Here is a 22,749-nt window from a genome sequence, read left to right on the forward strand (position 1 = left end):
TTGTATAATAAAGAAAAAATAAAATGCGAAAAATTTCAAGCACGTCTTGTACAAACTATTGTATATAAGCATGGTCAATTTAAAAACAGCAATAATTATGAATGCATGAGAGTAAAAAAATTTTTTTCCCCATTCAAAAGGCGTTTGAATACTGGAGAATTTTAATTAATTTTAAATTAAAATATTTTTTATAAATAAAATGAAATGATTATAAAAAATAGCTTTTGACGAAATGTGTGCTCAAAAACATATCGATATAAATCAATTGATACTAATGAATTTAAATTGATTTATTTTTTATGCTTTTAAACTTTTTTTCATTGATATAATAATTTGATGATAATCTATTTTTAGTGTCAGCTAGTGTAGAAAAATTTTGAAAGATTATTTTAAATAGAGTTGAAACAATTAATCTTGAAAAAATGAAACAAAAGTCTGAAAAAAGTCAACTTGAAATATCCACTTTAGTAATGATATACATATGGCACAAAATATATCTATGTGAGTGATAAATTGACAAAAGTAGCCAACAACAGCGGCCGTGAACTGGCGTCAATGATGCTTCGTGGGGAAATGACCGAAAGCCGCGAACGAGGATGAGAGAGTAAGCGATAGTTTGGCAATAGAGACGACAGGAAGTGGAGAAATCGACCAAGGGGTACAGTAGAGGACATCTCGAGTCCCTTGCTCTCCACCACTTCTGCTGTATGGACATCCCTACTGGTCGAATATATGCATATTCAGGACTTGTTATAGCAGCGATATGGCGAGGCACAACGTGCCATGACGCGTTCCTCACCGGAGATACGAGGGGATAGCTAGTGACGGACTGCCGGACATCCGACCTGTTACCCCCTGTCTCTTTATCCCCCTTGTCTCTGCTCCGTTTAACTCTCTCTCATACCCTCCTCAGCACCATTGCATCCTACCACCCCTCAATAACGCGCCCCTATCCTACTTTTTCTTTCTACTTCTTGAATTTTCTCAGAATTTTTTATTATGAGTCCTTCGTCCTTTTATTTGTTTTTCGGTTCACGTTGAATGGATTTTGATAGTTTTCAGGAACTAAGGTGTCTCCGATTGAGGAAGGGAGCTTTTTCTGAGAATTATTTTATATTTTCGGGGACAAACAAACAAGGATGAGAACACGAAGAATATTTTAATGTTTGAAGAAAAAACGATGGCTTTTAATTCAACTCGTTACCTTTAGAATGTTAAGAAGAAATAATTTTAGTAACTATAAAGACATTAATGATCTTAACTGTTGAGAAAATATTTTTAAGTAGAAATATACAATTTGTTCAGCCTTTTGATAATAGTTATTATGATAAAGCTTTTTCTGTTCCATGTCATAAAAAGAAATAATTTTATCCCAACTGTCCATAAAGTTAATTCAATAATTTGTCGAACAAGTGTCTTATTGACGTGCGTGAAAATAAGTTTAGCTTGGGAAATTTGTTGTTCGCAGCTAAAAGGGAAGTGTGCAGTGAGTGGAGTGTAGACGAGTGAATGAACGAAAAATTGAAGGGAAAAATGAAAACAAAGTGTCGGTAAAAATAAAAGAGAAGAATATAATATACAAGAAAGTGCACATGAGGAGAGTAAATAGAAAAAAAAAGGAGAAAGAATATAAAGAGAGGCAAGTATGGATGGTATAAATGGTTGGTGGTATGCAGTCGGTGTTGGTTGAATTTCCACCAAATGATTCATTTTATTTCACGGCAGGATGGACACGTCGGTCACAGAACTACGTTTTCTAGAAGGGTGGGCAAACGTGAGCTACGTCAGATACAACTATTGCCTTTAGACATATTCTATCGTTCGTATTCGTACAAGAGAAACGAAAGTTTGATTTACTAATAAATTGTTTCCGTCCTCCGAAAGAAAATTTTTTCACAGGCAATTAATGTTACAAGGTAAATATATAAGGCTCATAATCGTTTTCACTTCAATATTTCATCATTTTATTCCGCCATTCTCTTACAAATGATTTCCATTAAATATGTTTCACTATACCTTCACTGAATAAAAATTAATCATTCACTTTCTACTTAAAATACGATTAATAAATTCATCACATACCTGATTCGGACATCTATTTAAAATTGTTTCAATTTATTTAATCTTGATTCCAACAGTTTTGACTAAAAATAATCACTTTGCCTTCATACAATTCTTATTATCCAGGTCAACGTGCTATTTCATAGGATAAAGCAATGATTATCTACCACTTGTACATAAATAATTGTTGATAAAAAAAATTTTAGTTGATACTGTGAGCTTATTTTCATGAAAATAATAAATCGACATAAAGTGGAGCGTAATTTTTGTATCGAAGGTTGGATTTTTGTTGTTGAGGGATTGGCTACCCTCGAGAATTTCACCCGAGTTCTTGATGGGAATCTCTTTAGACTCATTTGGAGACTGATCCTATCAAAAGTTTCCGTATGTTTATAATCCAGTAATCAATTAGGTTCTTAGTACAATTAAAAACTTGACTAGACGCCGTTAGTTTGGCCGTAGATCTAAGATAGGTTTTCTCTTGCTCTCCAAAGATTTATTTTCAGCTTCATATATATATATAAGTTTCAACTTGATTTTGCGGCTCATGAAGCATCGAATTTTCTCCCAACTATACTTGACTTTTATCCACCACGCTTATCCCCACCTTTTAGCTACTCTTTCTTGCAAACTCACTCTTTTATTCCCTTCCTCATCTAGTCACGAACCAGCGAGCTCGACCATGCCCAATTTATTTGCCCTCGACGACGGATTAAGTGGCCAAGGCTCTTCTATTTACCCCAGCATAATATATCCGAGCCTTTCTTTCTCCCTTTTACCACAACCAAAAATACTCTACACACTTTTTTTTTTCTTTATTTTAAATTTTCTGTACTTTACAGGCTTGTTTTACTTTTTTCTTCATTTTTTGTTTCTCTTTTTTTGATTCCATTCCTTTTTTTCCTCTGGACTTTTGAGTTAGACAATCTCTCAAGGATACTGCCTTTGGGCTTTCTAATCTCACCAGAAGATTCTAGAAAGAGCAATGCCAGTCAGTCTGAAATGTTACCTACTCTTTACGTTTACCTCATCAGAAGCCACTTTTCTCTCTTTCTCTCTTTTTTCCAGACTATATAGATGAACTTTTACAAAAGACTCTGAAGAATGAGAAGACCAAAGAGTTCAATTGTGTGTCCTACAGAAATTTTTTTCGGATTTTGGTATATAGAAGAAATTAAAATTCGAGGGAAAAATTAAACGATTGTTCGGGTTATGCTCTAGGGTCATGGTCTTTGACAGTAGATTGAAAAAATTTTACTCTTTTCGTTTTTTAAGGGAAAAAAAGGAATTATCTTCTTCATTCGACGCAAAAAAGAACCTAATAACTCGAAAAGATGAACAATTTTTGTAGAGTTATTATGTCCAGTTTAAACAATTATTTTTTATATGTAAGAACTATTATCACCATTACCAATTAGAAATACTTTTAGTTTTCTACATATATCTTGATTTATCTGTATAATAATCAAATCTATTCTCGACATTTTTTTAGGAATTTTTTTATCAAATTATTGATAACAAGAAAAAGTAGGGTGGAGTACTTGTGTACCATTGTCGAAAAATTCCGTAATACGTCACATACAATGAATAGCATTTTGGGAAAAGGATTGACAACAACTGACACATGGAAGTGTGAATAAATTGATATGATTTATGTTCACTTTATGTATCTCGACTTTTTACTCAGCTGATCAATTTCTCGATATCTGACATTTTCTACTCGCCGTAGGATGTTATCCGCCGGAAATCGTGTTGAAGACATAGGAAAACGGCAGAAAGCTACAGAGGATATAAGCTGCAGAAGAAAGAGGAGAGAATGATTTTCAATATCTGAATATAGAGATTCTTCTTGCGGTTTTATATTCACACTACACAGCCATGTGATATGTATAAACGCATGTACATTGATTTTATATACATAACTAAATACACATACATATTCTCTTAAATTTTCCTTCATCTTCTTCAGTTTATTCAATTTATTTTTAGTTTTTATAAACAAAAGAGAATTTATTAAGTTTATTTTTCCAAAATTTTTCAATTTTTATTAAATTTTTTTGTTTCAAATTAAATATTTCAATGATTTGTAAAAAAAATTTCATAATCAATCTGATGAATTGTGCAGATAATTGTGAAATAAATCACTCTGTATATTAAAGTGAAATTTTTTTGAAAAAAGCTCCCAACAGTTAAAATAAAATTAAAAAATTCAATATATTTGGTTATTTTATTATTGTCTATTGAAAAACATTATCTGGCTTTTTTTGAAATAATTTTTCTCGCACGCAGATGATAAAAAATCCCTTATCACAACTTGAGATGAGCTTGTACTACTAGTAACTAAAGGTAAATGAAACTGGCACGTAGAAAAGGAGAAAGAGAGGGAAACAGCGAGAGGGAGGAAGATAAAGTGGGTTGAAAAAGTTCACGATGGCTTTTATGTTAGATAGAAAAAAAGTAAAACGCCTTTACGCAAGTTGTCCAACTTGGATGTGTTTTTTTTTTTCATTAATTTTTTTCTCATTTCATTAAATTACTAATTTTTTCTCACTCCCTAATTGTTATTATTACAGCTTATTAGTTTAGACATGAAAATTATAAAATATTTCGATTATATTTTTTTTCAGCCCTCTCCAAGCTCTTCATGAAATTCATTTTACATTTAAGCTCGAAGAATTATTGAATTTTATTGATTATCCTGAATAGTGGAAATTATTTTTAAAATAAATAAATCTCAGGAATGAATTTGAGTAGAGAATTGTATGTATCTGATGTCTTAATAACTAATACTGTCTGATGTAGTTTTCGAGTCATTCACAAAGCTCATATGTACACCACTCAGGGTTTTTAATGACTTAAAACAATAGAAAGAGACCACTTTATGCGCTTTGGCTCAACACATTAACATCCCAATATAGCTATGCTTTAACAATAAGACCAAGGATTTTTTTATTCAAGCCCCCTCATAAGGAGAAAGGGGGTAAGAACAAAGACGAAAGAATTTTTAATCCTCCCTCCAATCCTTTTTTCTGAAAAAATTATTTAAAAAACAATTCACAATCAGTATTCTATACAACGAATTATTACTCATAATCCGTCTAAGGTAACACAATTTTATTTTAAATACCAAAAAATAAAATAATTATCAAATTTATTAATAGACTTAATTGAATTTTAAAATTCCAACGAACAAAATACTGCAGCATCAAAGAGAGTCGACAAATAGATATGGTATGAATAAAAATTTCATAGCGTAATTTAATCAGTTTTGTAGTATTTTAAAAATTGTGTGTACCTGATAAAGCTTTTTTTGTCGAATAGTGAAATTTTATGGCTCGAGTTTAAATCGTTACTATTTAATTTTTTAGTAAATTATGATGAGAAGTGAATCAATAACGGAATTTAAAAAAAAATTTTTTTAAGTTTTAAAACGGTCATATGAATTTGTTATCAATTAATTTTTACACAAAAAATTGAAAAAAAATATATTCCAAATTGATGGAGGTCTTCGATTGTTTTAAAATGTTAAAATTATTCAAGAATAGTAAAGTAAAAAATTGTTTCGCTCTAATTATTATAATATTTCGACTCGTTTATGTAACAGAACAAAGAAAAATGATTTTCACCATTCAGACGAATAAAATAAAAAATAATGATTATTTCGATAATTTTACATCATTGTCATAAATGTTTCTAAATGTTTTCCTGGTGAGCTGAGAGTAGAGCAAAAGCAAAGAAATGGAAACAAAAAGAAGATAATGATCAAAACATTAAAAGCCTTGCTACACGTCTGATCCATTACAACATTCATTTTCATCAACAATCAACTGCGTGGAAAACTGAGATATCGTTGAGTACTAAATGATAGAGATTTTATTATATTAAATTTTATTTCGTCATTTTTTTCTTTTATTGTCGTAAAAAATATTTAAACTGGAATGTAATTGATGAGAGTAGATTTCGTTTGCATGTTTTTATAAAAGCGTTTAAATGAAAAAGAAAAAGAATATTATAACTTTATTGACAATAAAAAATTTGATTCTAGTAGACCCATCATTCTACATATTTGGTAAAATACTAGTGTATCGAAATAGTGATGGTTTATACAAATAGCTATTTTTAATACTTGAGGATATATTTTTTTGATACATCTCTGAAAGGTGCGAATAACGTTTATATATAAATATATTTCCGAAAGTTGTGTGTAGATTTGTGTGAATATGTTGGTGCGAGAGACCATAAATTTTGGGTTGGCGCGTATTTTGGCTGAAAACCTATCGTAATAAATATAAGCAGCTCGCCCAGTGCGTATATACCAAAACCCTGCACGCACGTTTATCCTCTAATGCAGTGTACTACAGTCTACATATGGAACAATTTATAACGTATTTTCCGTGTCTCTGTTAAAATGCTTATTATCAAGTTCGTTGGAAGAGAAAAACTCTTTTTTTTTTTTTTAATTAATATTTTCAAGACCTTAAAATAAATAATAAAAAAAACTTGTCTCATTAATATATAAAAGCTCGTAACCATTTTCTGTCTTTCATTGTTTTGAGCAGATCATTGCGAATCTTAAAAACACCAATACATCTGATTACGTTAAACAAAAGTACCTGAATAAAATTATCAAGTGAAAAAGAGAGAAACGAAAGGAATATTTTCTAAATAGTTTAATCGACTTTTCTCAATGACATAATTGTTTATCTCTAGCATATCGCCAAACAAAATCGTTGGACCATTTTAAATGAAATTTCATAGCATGGACACGCGCATGGTGCCAGCAACACGACAAGAACCCACGTAACATCTGCCGCTCGCATCGAGTTTTTGCAATAAAGCTCCATTTCATTTCTCTCATTCCTCTTTCACTCTCTCACTTATGAATCGCTAAAAAATCTAATAGAAAAAAAAAAAATTCTCTGATAAAATATCTCGGAGTCCTGTAAATAATTTAATATTGAAACCAAAAATTACGATGTTCAAGCATTTAAAATTAATCCTTCAATAATACTCTTGATGTAATGCTCGTTATCAAAATAGATGATCACTTATTATTGTTAAAACCATTTTGTGTACTGACGACTAAATTAGTAAATCTTCAAGTCTATTTAACATTTAACAAATGTTTTCAATCGATGAATCGAGATGAGTTAACAATGTTGTTTCTTTGAAATAAATTTAGTTATAATTTTTATAAAGTTAAATAGGAAATATTTCAAAATGAAAAACACTACATGTAAATGTGTGATGATAACTAATTGAATTTTGGATTACTAATGAAAATGAGTAATGTCGACTTAAATGATATAATTAATTTTTTTCATAGAATGTTTATAAATAAAATTTGTTTTGATTAGAGTGTTGGAAATCAAGATTATCTGCCCTTTCAAAATGCTAATATCTACTTATTTTCTATCGTTATTATCTTATCTGGAATAAATTTTCAAACAAAGAAAAAAAAAAACATGTGGGGAAATTATTTTGTTCGAGACAGATTTTTCCAATAATTTTTCTTAGAGAATATTTGCATCAAAAATTTGCAAATTTTCTTCTCGGTTTAATTCAAGTTTACATTTATTTTCATCGACTTCCAAAAATATAAATACTTTGAATAACATGATTGAAAAATCTCGTATAATAAAAAAAGCAAAGATAATTGAATGAATTTTTCAAATTGTTAAAAACTCAAACTGTTAAACAGCTATGAAATTAATTATCAACAGAATAATGTACATAAAGTGATCATAAAATATTGAGTGAAAGAAAAATAAATAAACTTTACAAAAAAAATGATAAACTGAAAATACAATATTTTTTATGCATATTTAACACAGATTACGAGAATTTCTGTGTGACTAAATTTATTAATAAATTACACAAAGCTATAAATTTATTACATGAGTGCGATATCAGTAAGTGAATTTCGACTGATTTTAATAAAGAGTTAAACAAAAAAAGCCAAAGCTGTTATAAAATGAAACTCATGTCATTTTGGAGAATAATTGAATAAATTCAGAAAGATTAGTTTGAGATTATCAACAGGTCCACGTGCAACTTATGTATTCATTGGCAGTCTTCCAAGCAATCATATTATATATGTATGTAATATCATCTTAAGACACCTAATATCGAATAACATTCACGTCTGATATTTCTTGAAATTTTTCACTCTTAATCCTCAGTCCAATTTTTATCATCGTATTTCTCTTTAACCTCTTCCATTATTTCCCAAGTTAATTGGATCACGTGTATAGAGGTAGATCTTGCCAACATTGTCATAAGTCTCTCGCAAGAAAGAGAAAAATTTATCTGCTTAAAAAATATTAATAGAGAAAATTGCAAAAAACAGGGGTTGAATGTTAAAAAAAGAATGATGTTGACAAAACACTTGATTGCACAATTATTTTTTTTCACATCAACAGGTCCTTTAAGACCAAGTCAACAATGACACTGGCAGTCTTCCAAACACTTCTCATCTATCACTTATTTATTTTCTCCCACAAAAAACCTTAATTTGATCGAAAAGCTCAAACAACTCCAAGTTCTTTTTCAGATCCTAAAAAAGCAAAGATAAATCCGGGATAAAATCTTACCTGCACTATGATATCCGAAATCGAAAGAATGTTGAAGAAATAAGGCCAGGGTGTAAGACTTTTACACTTTCATGACGACAACAATGAAGCAAACGGATTTAAATGACTTGAAGAACACACAATCACGGTTTGAATCGTGAGGGTGTCGCGGTGCGACTGTAGCACCAGAGGGTTGCGATGGTCTGCTTACCCGCTCTGAAACTTGAATCTCCCTCTCTCTCTCTCTCTCTCTCTTTCTCTCTCTTACACTTTGGTGAATCCCCTCTCAAATGGCTTTCCCACTCTCGCAAATCTCCCCCTACTGTTCGTATAGAATATCTCGCGCTTCCCGCGAAAGCTCCAGCCCTCAAGTCCTCTTTCTCTCTCGCTGCTTTAAACCTAGACGCTATTGAGGATTGCGTGGAGGATGTACAGATGTAGATGTATATGGACTTACCATCACCACCACCACCATCACTTATGCACGATAAGTTGGTGCACTTGAAGCTTCTCAGTATGTACGCACCAGGATCTTCCTGCTTATGACGTATACCAGTTGAGACGTGCACTTGTCTTGCTGAGGATCACTTGTAAGATGACTGGAATCATTGATCGTCTTATCAACGCCCTACCAATAAATGGGTTCAGCTTTGATCTGTTGTTATTATTCCCTTTGGTGGATTCATTCAGCAGAGCTGTACAGAGAAATGAATTTGAAATTAGAGCTTTTTTGCTATGATTATGGTAAACAGACAAAATTGTTTTTGCTGAAAAATAGTTTGGATGCAGTTATGTAAAGAAATATTGTGTTCTTATAATGTGAATATTGATTGATTTAAAAAATTAAATTGCTTCAGAAAAATAATCACCAGTTTTTTTTCTTTGCGATTTTAATGAAAATAAAAATTATCAGTTTTAATAACGTTCAGAGAGGTTTTAAAGTTAAAAAAATTAGTATTTGTTGAATATACTTTATATTATTTATTAATTGAAGTAGGGATGAAATTAGAACTAATAAGTTATAAAGACGGTCAGATCCTTGAAAATTTTCAATCTGATAAGAACGTCGTCTCAACCATCGGCAACCGGTTTATTAACTATGTGCGAAACTATTCGAGGAAATAGCAAACTTATTGAGATGTTTGTGGGCCCTTGTATACTCTTCTTAAAGCTTCTGAAGAAGATTATATTGCATCAGAGAAACGAGTATTAGCTATAACTCGTGGTAAGATATATTTTGGATACCTTAGCTGTGTACTTCATTAGATCATTCTCTTATTTTATTTTATTAAAAAAGAGTGATTATGTAACCAAGTATGAAATTTTTTTAAAACCCCATCTGTGGTTATAAATAAAAAACAATTTTAGTAGTAAATTAAAATAAGTGTGGAGAGAAGAAATAAAATAAAAAGAATAATTTAATAATCGATACATCAACTTAAGCAACGATTGATAACCCAGAGTCATATATAACTCAAGCATGTGGTAACTTCAATCAACATGAAAAATTCTTATATGAAAGAGTTTCAATGTTCGTTTATTGTTGAAAAGCCAATGTCTCGTTTTCTTGAAGATTCTTTGCGTCAGGTATAACACAACCGATATTGCGAAATACCTTCTGACAATTTCCCGTCATTTTATCCAATAGCTGCTTAACTGGTTTCGCTGGCTTTACTACGTGCTGTCTGATATTTCCTTCGTTTTCTCTTCTTTAAATTTTCCTTCTGCGGACTCGCTCGACCGTGTTTATTGTTACGAAAAAGGACTTTGATAAATATATACCACAAAGAAGATCCCGTGGAAAATACTAGTCCAAGTATTTGTCTTTCTGTTAACAAAAAGCCAACAGCACTTTGACAAACTCTCATGTTTTCGTTTGCTAACTTTTCTCCACAAAATATACTAAAAGTGTATTACATATAAGCACTGACGGTGCATATGTTATTCATCAAACAAATTACCATCTAGGTCTCTAGAGACATTTTAGCTTTTAGAAGTCATTATTTTATTTATAACTATATGTTAATTATTGAATTTTTTATTTAACTAACAACTCACTGTATAAGTTAGCAAGCAAGCATTGATTTCTAACTTACTGATGCATAAATTAATTCAAAAAGTTTCTAGCTTTACAAAAAATCACAAAAAATTTAATATTTTATAGATTAAATTGATTGTTTTATTTATTTATTTATTTATTAACAAAAAACGAAATAAATTTTTCTTTTAGTGGATGGAAAATATTCCTGATTATAAACGAGAAAACTCTATTGTTACCACAGTAATAAAATATTTCACTAGGGAAATTTGGTATCCACGATTTTTTTTTTCAAGATGAAGTACAAGAAAAAAGGCAAAATGAAATAATAATAATAATACGAAGAACACAATAGAGTAGTATTATTAGAAAATTTTAAATGACGTTTCAAATAAAAGCTCAGTAGATCTCTTTTGCAGCTCAACCAGCCATAACATTTTATTGTCAACTGATTAGTTTTGATGTTCCGGGTGAGATCTAGTCAGTCTCATGGCAATGGCATTAGCTATATGAGAGCAGCTGGTTCAACGATTAATGGAAAACTTAATTATTGGCCGTAGATCGGGGGATTTGTGAGCGAAGTAGTGTACGCATTCAGCAGGACATAGGATCCTATGGCTCCACTCAACGAAGCTCAACGGCGAGGATCGCGCGGTCGCGCGTATAGTAATAGAGAATGACCAGCGCGGGATGTACTTGACGTATTGCTCGAGTGATCGGATATCGATTAGGCCAATGGCTGGGGCGTATACTCATACCACGATCGGTCATAACTTGCACTCGATGCCGTTGCGTTAATTACCAAGACGACTGACGAGAATTCATTGATGCACCATCAGTCAATGACAGTAGGTTCAATTATATTGCCTGTACAGATATAGACGATCTTTCATGAAAAATTGGCTAAAGAAGCTGCACCAATGATTGCTCTTGATTTGAAATAGAAATACTTTTACCTGATCAAAAAGGTCCATTTCAACTGCTACCACAGCAATCAAGAGTAATCTATGATTTGGTTTTTTTTTTTTTCTTTAATTCAGCTAATTTATTAAGAAAAAAGTCATTATATTCCAATCTAGGAACACACTGTACAAGTAATTAGTCTAGGAAACAATCCCAATGCTCGTTGAAAGCCTCTGAAAAATAAATTCATTAGAAATTTTGCTCAGAAAAAAAAATTCAATAAATTCGAGGAGCTTAAAAAAAAAAAAATATTCTCGAAACAATAAACCAAAAAAAAGTGTAAATAATATAAACAAAAAATGATGAAAGACATTTAAAAAGTAATACATATTTTTCTATTATTTGTTGAAATTTATCCTTGCAATTCCTCTCCTAAAATCGTATCGAGACGAGAAAATACCATGGCGTCAAACAACCTCTGGTATCGGTAGAAGAAAAATGCGTTTTGCTTTTGTCGTGAGGAGTCTGTCAAGCCTTTATTTCAGGCTGTTTCCGATTGTATGAATGGTGCTGAGAATTCTCTTTTCAGCTTTTCCTCCCTCTACATTTCACCCTGCTCATGACAAGAGAAAGATATAACTATATAATATCTGGGATCGTTCGACACGACTTGTTCTCTATCTTTGTTCAACTTTTACACAGTGAAATATACACTCCAATCGTACACATAACACAGCATAAATATGTCACATGATAGTTTTGTGTCTATCGTTTTTTTCTAGTTCAAATGATAAGCCATATCATTCTGAATCCCCCAAATCTCAATGTTTATTTTTATTAGCGAATTTCGCATCTTCATTGTGACGGTAATATTGCCGAAATATACGCAATATGGTTTTATTTATTACTGTGAAGAGGTGAGAGGGGTAAAGTGGATCCTTTCAAGAGCATACTTGGGAAAGAGTATATTGAGTGAAACGCATTGATTGATCTCTCATCGACTGAAACCCATCTGACCTCGAGATATCGTCAAACACTAATCGTTGCGAATTTTAAGTTTCAAGTTATTTTTTCTGAAATCAATATTATAAAAATTATTTCTGTTACGTTTGTATAGCATTAACTCTTTTTAACCAAAAATATTATACATTAGTATGATATAAAGATATCCATTTACTCTGAAAAGTATTTTCATTCACATATGAGGAAAAAAAAAGTTCAATAAAAGAGTCTAAAAGAAAATCCAAGGATTGTTAAAACGCAAGTTTGGAGTAAAAGACTCAAAAAATGTGTGAAGGAAATGAATCGACCTTCAAAGAATAGTGCTCACGCGAAGTGAAGAAAATAGTTTAGTTGAATATATATATATATATATATATATATATATATATATGTATATGTAAGAGTATTTGATGGTATTACAGTAACTGAATGAAGGGCAACACTGATTGGCCCCCAGCTGGAGCAGCAGTAAACGTGTGTACATATACCAGTCAACATATACTTATATACAACTATATAGACTACGATAGCATAGACTGAGAAAGGTAAAGGGAATAGAAATGAGAGAACCAACATTCCCTTTTCCCTCAATCCTGTTAGAGTTTAAGCCCGATTTAATGGGGTGGAAACGCTCGGCTCGATCTAGTTGTATTCAATTATCCCTCCCCCTTTCTATACTCACCAGACATTTCTCTTACTTACACACATTCCCCTTTTCCAACTGTATTAAATATCTAAACGTATATACCCTAATTACTATTAAATCAATCGATTAATTTTTATTAAGCTCTTTAATCTCCCTAAAGTCATCATAATATTAATTATCAGCCTCTGATTGAAGAAATAATTTTTAGCAAACACCACTGCTGACTCAGTTAAAAGCTCAAAGCTCCTTTGACACAAATAAATCCGATTAATCTTGTAATGATCAAGAAATAGCAACTTCTTATTGTTTGTATTACAGGACAGGATGGAAGAGAAATCTTAATTTGAAGGAAGCGCGTCTTTGACGAGGGAAACTTTAAGGATTTACCGTACAACTGCGAACCACTGGCCTTAAAGAAGTCTCGTTATTATTAGAGATATATCCGGAGAGCGAAAACTAACTTCCGGGCGAAAGCTTATAGTTTGACGCCAAGTGTAGTCTGCTACTGTGTGCAGAAGTACCGAATAAAGCGGGGGTACCCTCAACAGTTCGGTCTACGACCGGCCATCTGAACTCCAACTTCTCTCGAAATTCTCGGCGTTTATTTGCGACCTGCTGGAAGTCATTACGACTGTAAACGTATCGAGCTTTACTTCGTTATGGAGAAATTTATATGACTAATTTATGTACATTAGCTTGATCATAACTTACAAATAATTTTCGCTGCTTCATTTCTTTAGCTCTAAAGCTATAATGGTTTAAATAATTCAAAATATGATAAAAGTAATAAGAAAATGACTTGAAGAAAGTAGGTAAGTAAGATTAAGATCTATAGCTTTGATCAGTGATTATTTATGATGTACTTAATACCTGATTTCAAAATTTTATGCAAATTAATGTCTAATTCGATAATCCTCAACAGCTGCTACTGCATATTGATTTTCGTCAAGTACTTATGAAAGGATTGTGTAACTTGTGGATTAAATACCTGGTAATGGTAAAATATATTCCAAAATACTCATGCTTTTTTTGTTAATCTTTATAAAAGATTTAACACAAGAAAATGATGTAAAATATTTTAAGAAGCTTCAATAGAGTAAGAAAGAAGTTATAGGGTTTCAATGTGCATCAAGTCTTGTCAAAACAATGTGTTGATAATATTATGTATATATAAATTGCCCTACGGCGATACTTTGTGTAGACCATCGTGTTTCGAATACCAAACATATTTACTCTATATTCTCAAAATATTTTTCTTCTAAAAATGCATCCAGGTTTATCAGAGGTATGGTGCAGGTATTGAATAGCATCAAGTTCATTTCAAAAACTTACATACTCACATGGTTGAGAATTAAAAAAAGTTGGCATGTGGAAATGCAGAATTAATAAAAAATATTTCTTTTTCAGAGATTGCCAATGCTTTTATAACTTTCTATAACCACCGAGAAGCAAACATTTAGAAAATTCCAATAAATAAGGCCCTAAAAAGTTAATAAGGACAAACTTTTTATTAATAAGCTCTCAAGAAAACTAAAAGTTAGGTTTTTTAGGGTCCAACTCCATCAAAATGTATTGAACAATAAAAACAATTTTATCATACATAAATTCGAATTCAATTAGTGAAAATAATCGATGTCAGTAAATAAATTAACTCTAGCAAAACCAAAGAGAATTATAATAACAAATTGAGTTTCACAATTAGCCTTTCAAATAGAAAAATAGCCTGAAAGAAGCCATAGTTGACGCATTAGCTTAAAAATGCACTTCCAACTGGTACCTGATAAAGTGATTAATGATGAATAAAAATCGAAAAGACTGCCAATTGGTCCTCGGGAATAGTTAAATAATTCGAGTCGTAGCAATTAGATTTGTCAAGTGGCGATCGTTGTGCAAATTAGATTAATAGCAGAGGTGTTGAAGTGCAAGGTAGGAAATGTCAGTTCACGGGTAGCCATTGAAACTCGATTGAATTTAAATTCCTCTAATAGCTAAAGTATGAAAGAGTCATTGGCTCTTGATTCATAAAATTCGATTATTTCGTAGTTATATGAGTATCCCGTACCATCTCCAACATGTCCATCATCAGGATGAAGATTTAAAAGAGTATTAAAGCCTCTTTTAAAGCTTAATAGTAATAATGTTTTCTTTTCATCAACTCCATTATATTTAACTAAATAAATTCATTTTTATGCTGAGACTAATTTTTTCTATCATAAAAATATGACAATAAATAAATAAATAAATAATAATGATAAAGGAAGCCATAGAATTTTTATGTAAGTATATATGTATATATGTATATACAGATAGATAGATGAAAGTGGAAGTTAAATGAATTAAAGCTTGAATTGGCTTTATAGAGAGCTTAGACTTGAGGATTGTGATAACATGTGACATTATCTTGAATTCACGAGACACACAGGTAGTCTGTTTACTTAAGATAATGGTTGTAGGAGTGACTGGTAGTGAGTCAGACAGAAGGAAAAGCTAAGGAAGAAGTAAAAGAGGAGCAAGTAACGAAAATGGAAGATGTTTCACGAGGTAGTGTAGAATCAAAAATGGTTGAAAGGGTGAAAAGAGAATGATAAAGAGGGAATGAGAAAAGAGGAAAGAGAGATTCGGTAAAGGAAGAGTAGATGAGGAAGTAGAACGTTGGGTTAGGTAGAAATACCATCATGTGGAGTGAGAAACTCTCTCTAGAATCTAAGGGGAGTGAGATTCTCTCTTGGTGCTACAAGAACTTCATTTTCCGAACCATTACGCCCCGTCCCACTACACCATGCTGGAAAACCCCTTTTGCCCCTTAAATTAATTTATATCGAAATTTCAAATGACACTCATCGGGCCGTGCAATAAATAGAGAGCGTGCTACGCTCTTTCTACCTTAATCGTCGACTCATTGCAACCCCTTTACTTCACCATTCTACTCAACTTTCCTCAATATTTATACTTATTCCCACCACCAATGAATTTTAGCATTATATTCTTGACAAAATAGAATTCCCTACACTTTATAATAATTACACTGACTTCCTCTAAATGTAGACAGTATACTTCATTTCATTCTCTCCAAGATTCACAATCATTCATCTTGAAAATTGATTAAATTTTTTAAAAAAATTTCTTCCTGATTTATTGTGTAAAGAATAAATTTCTGATGACAATTACATTTTATCTCTCTTATCAAAGTTAAAAAAAAATTTAGAATCGTTTGCAAATATCTCTTTCAAGTCTTTCCAGGTAAAAAATTTATTTACTTTTATATAAATGAATTTTAATAATAGATATAAAAAGTGATTTACTTGTTCTAGATAACGAAGTACTGCAACACAATATCTCTTTGACAGGACTAAAGCCCTACTCAGCAACTATTGAATGTTTTACGAAAAAAAAGAGCAAGAATTGAAACTAACGGAATTAAAAGATATTGTTGGACAGGATTTTCGACAAATGCATTTCATGAAATAACTTTAGAAAATAGTTTTAAATATCACAAGGATAGAAATATTTTTTAGTTTAAAATCTAGACAATAATAACAACAATTACAACAAGACAATGTCAAATGTGTGGCGAGTGGAGGTAAAGAGGTGACGTGAACAACATTATGCGGTAACAATTAATGTATGTATAGTAAATGTGAGTGCTGTTTATAAAGTATGCAGAGGAATTGTTTTGTATCGTAAAGAAGGGGATGCCACCGCTTACCACACTAGAGACACGTGCTGCATTTAGCAGCTGCAGAAAAATCTTAAGGATTATTTTTACCAACATTCTAGAAAAATTCATCACTTTCTTCAGCTATATTTGATTGAAATGTTATTTAATTTTTTTCTACTGGAATATTATTAAATAAAAGATACAAGTTGGAAAATATTAAACTAAATAAAGACCACAAAAAACTGTGTGAAGCAGATTGTAATTGAGCGTACACTAAAATTCAATTAAACATTTTTACTCAAGTTATCGAGCTTGGAAAGTCATAGAAGAATAATTAAATAATACTTGAAGTATTAGCATGATGAGAGATATCAACAGCATACGATTTATTGATATGTCTCTTTAGCAAGCTGAGTAACAAGTTTGATAACGATTGAGAAGCGTAGAGAACATGAGAGGAGGCAAATAAGTCAGCATTTCAACAGATGGACGGATATTGTGATCCTCACAGTGCAAGAAGCATCATGCTTTGCTTCCACTGGCTGCAGTATACCAACGCTCGCGGTGTGATATTACATAGGCAGCAAGCAGAGAACAAGTAAAGCGAGAGAAAACTGGGGTAGGATTCTTCGAAGGTTCAGAGAGACATCCAAATAGGATCTCTATCCTCACTCAGAGTTAATTGCCTCGCCAATGTAGGATTACTGGCATGTGCATGCGGGACTTGAAAACAGCTTTACTTAGCTAAACTCTTGTTCTATGTACTACTTGTACTAGTGTCATACAAGTAATCATCACTGCATCATAACTTTATTTTGTTCCAGCATGGACACTCGATCACCTTTTTCCAACAATCTGGAATAAAAATTCACAAATGAGTTTTTGATACTGAGATTATTCTTAAAAGTTTACCATTATTGAAGGTACTCATATCAATTTAAAGCATTATCTAATTTTGCACACTCTGTTGTAATAATTTCTGCAACTTTTTTGGATTATATTGGGACTAAACTCAAAACTAGATTGCAAACTTTATTAGGTGTAGGTCACGGAATTGCTGGAAAATTACTTCTTCCTCGTTTCTCCAAGTCCTTAAAATTGTTGAAACTTGAACAGTCAAGAAGTTAAGTGAGTTTTCATAAATGGCTACCTAGTTTTTTTGCCCTTACTATGATATTTTGTTACAATAGTTTAACATTGCTTTCATTTTATGCTCTTTGCTGTGACAGAATATTGGCATTATTTTTTACTTTATTTTCAATTCAATCATTTTTCTTATCCATTAGTGTCCAACTTAGGCTTAAAAATATTTCCTTTTTATTTTATTTAAATATTAATAGTTTTTTTTTCTTATGTTCCATTTAAGAAAAAAATTAAATATTATAAAAAATAAATCATTATTTTTTAAAGTTTTAAAAAAATAGACCCAAGTTCTAGATGGTCTTTTTTTTTATTCGGCAACAGTTTGAATGATTGGAGTGCATTTTACCGCGCGATCTTCAAAGCAAAATAACTTCTAAAATGTCTATAAAATGTATATTACATCATAAAAAGCAAAACGAAATTTTTCCAGGTTTTTTTTTAACGACATTAAACTATAAAATTCCAAGGTGTAGGTGTCGTGTAGTTTCAATCGCATGGAGGTTGGTTTAAAAATTGTCTTTTGCCGGTAGGATGGGCATTCTGTAAATTGGATCTATCAGGGCGTTCCGATGGTACTATATCATGCTGGGCGCAGGAAACTCGTCGGCAAGCAGCGGCTTCATCTTTCAACGTCAACGTATACTCGAGAGTTAGTGTACACAACATAAGACTCCAGTCTACTATCATCTACACATATATGTATACTTATATTATTGCTGCTACTCAGGCACACAGTGGTTATATTCGTGTTGTTCGTACACATATACATTGTAGTAACAGAGAGAATCGTCATCGTTCGATAGCCAATCTGCTCTTTTTCCGGGCTTCTTGGCAATCGTCGACTGATTAGCCACACTGGTTGATTCAATTTGATAAATCGAGACATTCATCCTACTAGAAATTCTATTATAAGCTGCTTTTCACAATAATACAATCATGATAATTATTTTTTTTACTGTAGTTAATTATGTTTTTATTATTATTCAACAAATTGTTAGTTCATTGCTGTCATGATAAGAAAGATGATTGATGATTTAAAGAATTAATAATTTGGCGATTAAGATTGGAAATAATTAATTTTTTTTTTGAAAAATGAGCTCTTTCAATATCACAAGATAAAGTAGAATAACCCGAAAGAGCAATACGATAATCATATACTGATATGGTGGTTTCTGGATTATGCTAATGGTCATTTCTTGCTGATGCGGATATGTCACGAGTCCAATCCGAATGATACGGGAGTTAATGATCAGCTGGTGGATTCTCTCGTGTCATGGATCACATATACACATATGCATGAATGCGCTTATTCGGAAATCACAATTCGGTCTGAACAATAGTTTGCATCAGACATCACGACAGTGTCAGTGTTAGTTCTCTAGTGGACGATTATAGGAATTTGCTATGTCCACAGAGTAATGCGGCGAATGGCAATTGCTTGATGCTAACGCGTACACTACTTGACTTTAGGTATTCAGGATTGTTAGAAATGACAATATCCTTTCGATTGGAATTCTAAATATCTATAGCATCGATACTACGTTAGCCTTGAATTATACCCATTTCTAATATTTCTGAAACGTCTAAATCATTTGTGAGAAGGAAATTTTTTTGTAAAAATATGAATCATTTTTTTTACCATTGGAAATTTCTATTAGATGACATGAATTCAAAACAAATTTACACCCTTGAATTATTAATCAAAAATATTTTTTCAAAAGAGGTTTTAGAGTGAATTAATGACTTGAAAATGTTTTAATAAATTTTTAAACGGCAAAAAAACTTGATAAATACTTTGATACTATTTTTAAGTATTTTTAATATTTATCTATTTATTAAATTTTCTTCTCAAAACCCAGAGGACAAAAGAATGAAATTAGCGTCCGTTTTTCTCATCCTTAACCTTTTCATAAAATACTATAATACAACCTACATCTCTCTAGTAATTTTCCCTAACCAACTTTAATTGTAACCAGTTATATAACTTTACGATAAGTCAACATTGACAAAGCTCAGGACAGAATAAAAGAGCTCAGGTTGGCTCTCAAGTATATATTTATAGCAATTCCATGTTTTCATTTCTAAAGAAATTTTTTTAAAAATTCTACCAACTTAATTGTACCGAAATTGACATTCAGAAAAGTCACATCATCTTGATTAATAAAATGAAAATAAATAAATACAAAAATATCTGCTTGAGAATATTCAATTTTTAAATAAATATTCTTGCAGAGTAATTCAATATAAATATTTCAAACCGTATGTAATATTAAATTTCACTGGATTTGATTGAGAGAGAAAGAGAAAGCTGGAGAATTTCTCAGTGGCCTAGAGCATGAAGCATCGGACAAGTTTAATATTACTATCAGAATACAGTCAGTGGTAGCCTGAGGGACAAGTTGTGGTGACTATAGAGATGTGAGAACTCTTGCGACTTAACTTTTGTCTTTCTCTCTTTAAGTTGTATCCTTTTCTCGTGAGCAAGGAAAACTTGATTAAGTCACTACTTGGCATATCTATACTATCAAGCTTCGGAAGTATCTTTGTTTCTTTCACTCTCTAAATTCGTATATCCAACGTGAAGTGGAACTACATCTTGATGTCATGTTTACAAGACAAACCGAAATCCATCTTTGTCTATACAACTGTTCTGAAACTTCCAAGTGTGGTTTTGGGATACCTATTTAGTAATAAAAGTTTTATTTTTGTTTCAAGAACAATTACCTTATTTTAATTTTATCATTGAACAAATTTTAAAATTCAATATCTCTAATAAAAATAATTGAATTTTGATCTATTAAAGTGTATTTTAACGCTCATTATCTCAGCTTTGGAAATTTTTGGTTGAAACAATTTTTATAATCTTTCGTTATTGCGTTAAAATTAAAAATAGAAGAAGATGATTCTTCAATCTTCTAAAAGATCAACAGCACTTTCTGGCTTAAAAAAATTATTAACGCAGTATCTAAGGGATGTACTTTAATGTTCGTCTTTTTTTCGATAAAAAGCCCACCAGTCATTGGAATTTACGTTGAAAATTAGGTCTTAACCAGGCTAAACAAATAGCTATAAGATGATTCTGAGGGAAGTCTAGGAGTTTAGTTCTATATTACTTGATAAAATTAAAGATGAAGTTGGAAATATAATTAAATTAAATAACTTAAATGGTAAAGTTTAATAATAAAATTAGCGTTGACTTAACGTTGTTAATTACTCGATGATTTCGAGAGCAAGAACAATTTTAAAAGTCAGAAATATTAAAAAATATTTCAAAAAAAAAGTTAAAATGTTTTTGATATTTTTTCTATCGATCGTTGTTGAAAGATGATGTAATAGAAATAGTTTGTCAGGATGCAGAGAAAAGAGAGCAGTTGTGTTTACCGAACTAAGTGACACTAATTGAAAGTTCAACGGTGGCATATCGATTTCGTGAAACCGGAACTTACAACGTTGTTGTTTACTATATATATATAAGTAATTATAGAATTGCATGGGTTTCATTAATAATAAATGTGATACATACTTGATAAAGGAATCCTTAAAGCTTCTATTTGTCAATTTTCAATTGATTATGAGAAATAAATAAACATTTTGTTGGTATTATTTAACCAAATATAAGTCCAAGTGAGCCAGCGAATATTATAATACTTTAGTACTCCAGCAGCAGAAGATGTAGGCAAGCTCAATATGTCGTATAATTTTCAGAGAAAATGGTGTAGTGTTTATAAATTATAACTGTATACAGTTTACTGCGTTCAAAGTATCCACCTGAAAAATAGTTTGAATGATCTCGTAAAAAATTTTATTTAATATTGTAGTAATTAAATTTTTTTTTAGATATTTTGATTAGCTAGCATCGACTATTGAAAAAAAATTTTCAAACAAAAGAAACACATTAAATTAATTACTGTAATTTCTACTTATAAATTTATTCTTTATCTGCTTTCCTTCCTAATCTTTATCATTATAACCATAATGTCATGAGAAATGAATTAATTAATATTAGAAAAATCAATAACTATTAAGCATCGTCAATGCGGAATAACTAAGCACATTGCGAGAATACTGAACTAACGGTAATGAACACATCATATCAGCCGTCAATTTAATGAGCCATAGTCGATCAACATTGAAATATGTTTCCTTGAATTCTTACCATTAAATTATCATTTTTTTCATGGATATTGATACATCTTCACGGTGAATTTAATCGCTAAATGTCTTTCTGTAAATCAAGGAGACAAAATGCACATGAATGAAAAGAGAGAACATGAAAAGGATAGGCTACTTCTCGTCGCTATGATTATTGTAATGAACATACATCTACTACCCGTATCCCATGGATACGTTACGTGCAGTAGACATCCGATGATGCATAGTTGCTGTTGACATGTCAGCACGTCAGCTTCGCATGGTCCACTCGAGTTTACTCTAGACCCCATTATCTACAAGCCAGAAACCAATTTGGTACAATAATTACTATTATATAGAACTGTCATGATGTTAATAATGCATTTATTATATTATAAAAACTATTTTTACCTTTATTAGGATCCTTAATTATTTCTACCATCACTAATCAATTGTAAATTAAAGATTATTACAGTTGTGTTTGTTTTCATACATGAATTCGAAAATTCTTGTTTAAATAAAAATAAATATATAATTAAATATTGAAAAGATAAAACTTTCTATTTTTAGAAAATTAATTGAACCATTTTTTTAA

General features: G+C 31.2%; 1 protein-coding gene across 1 annotated transcript in view; it reads right to left on the minus strand.

Moving 5' to 3' along the window:
- The window catches only part of DIP-lambda (Dpr-interacting protein lambda), a 33,814-nt gene extending 25,015 nt beyond the window's left edge, over nt 1-8,799 (minus strand). The window contains exon 1 of the mRNA XM_035077777.1: nt 8,655-8,799. The gene's annotated coding sequence lies outside the window, so the exon portion shown is untranslated. The remainder of the gene's footprint in view (nt 1-8,654) is intronic.
- Nucleotides 8,800-22,749: the final 13,950 nt, after the last annotated feature.

This window comes from Chelonus insularis, unplaced genomic scaffold (genome assembly GCF_013357705.1).
Source record: "Chelonus insularis isolate UGA/USDA-ARS -01 unplaced genomic scaffold, ASM1335770v1 contig_146_pilon, whole genome shotgun sequence".
NCBI classification, from domain to species: domain Eukaryota; kingdom Metazoa; phylum Arthropoda; class Insecta; order Hymenoptera; family Braconidae; genus Chelonus; species Chelonus insularis.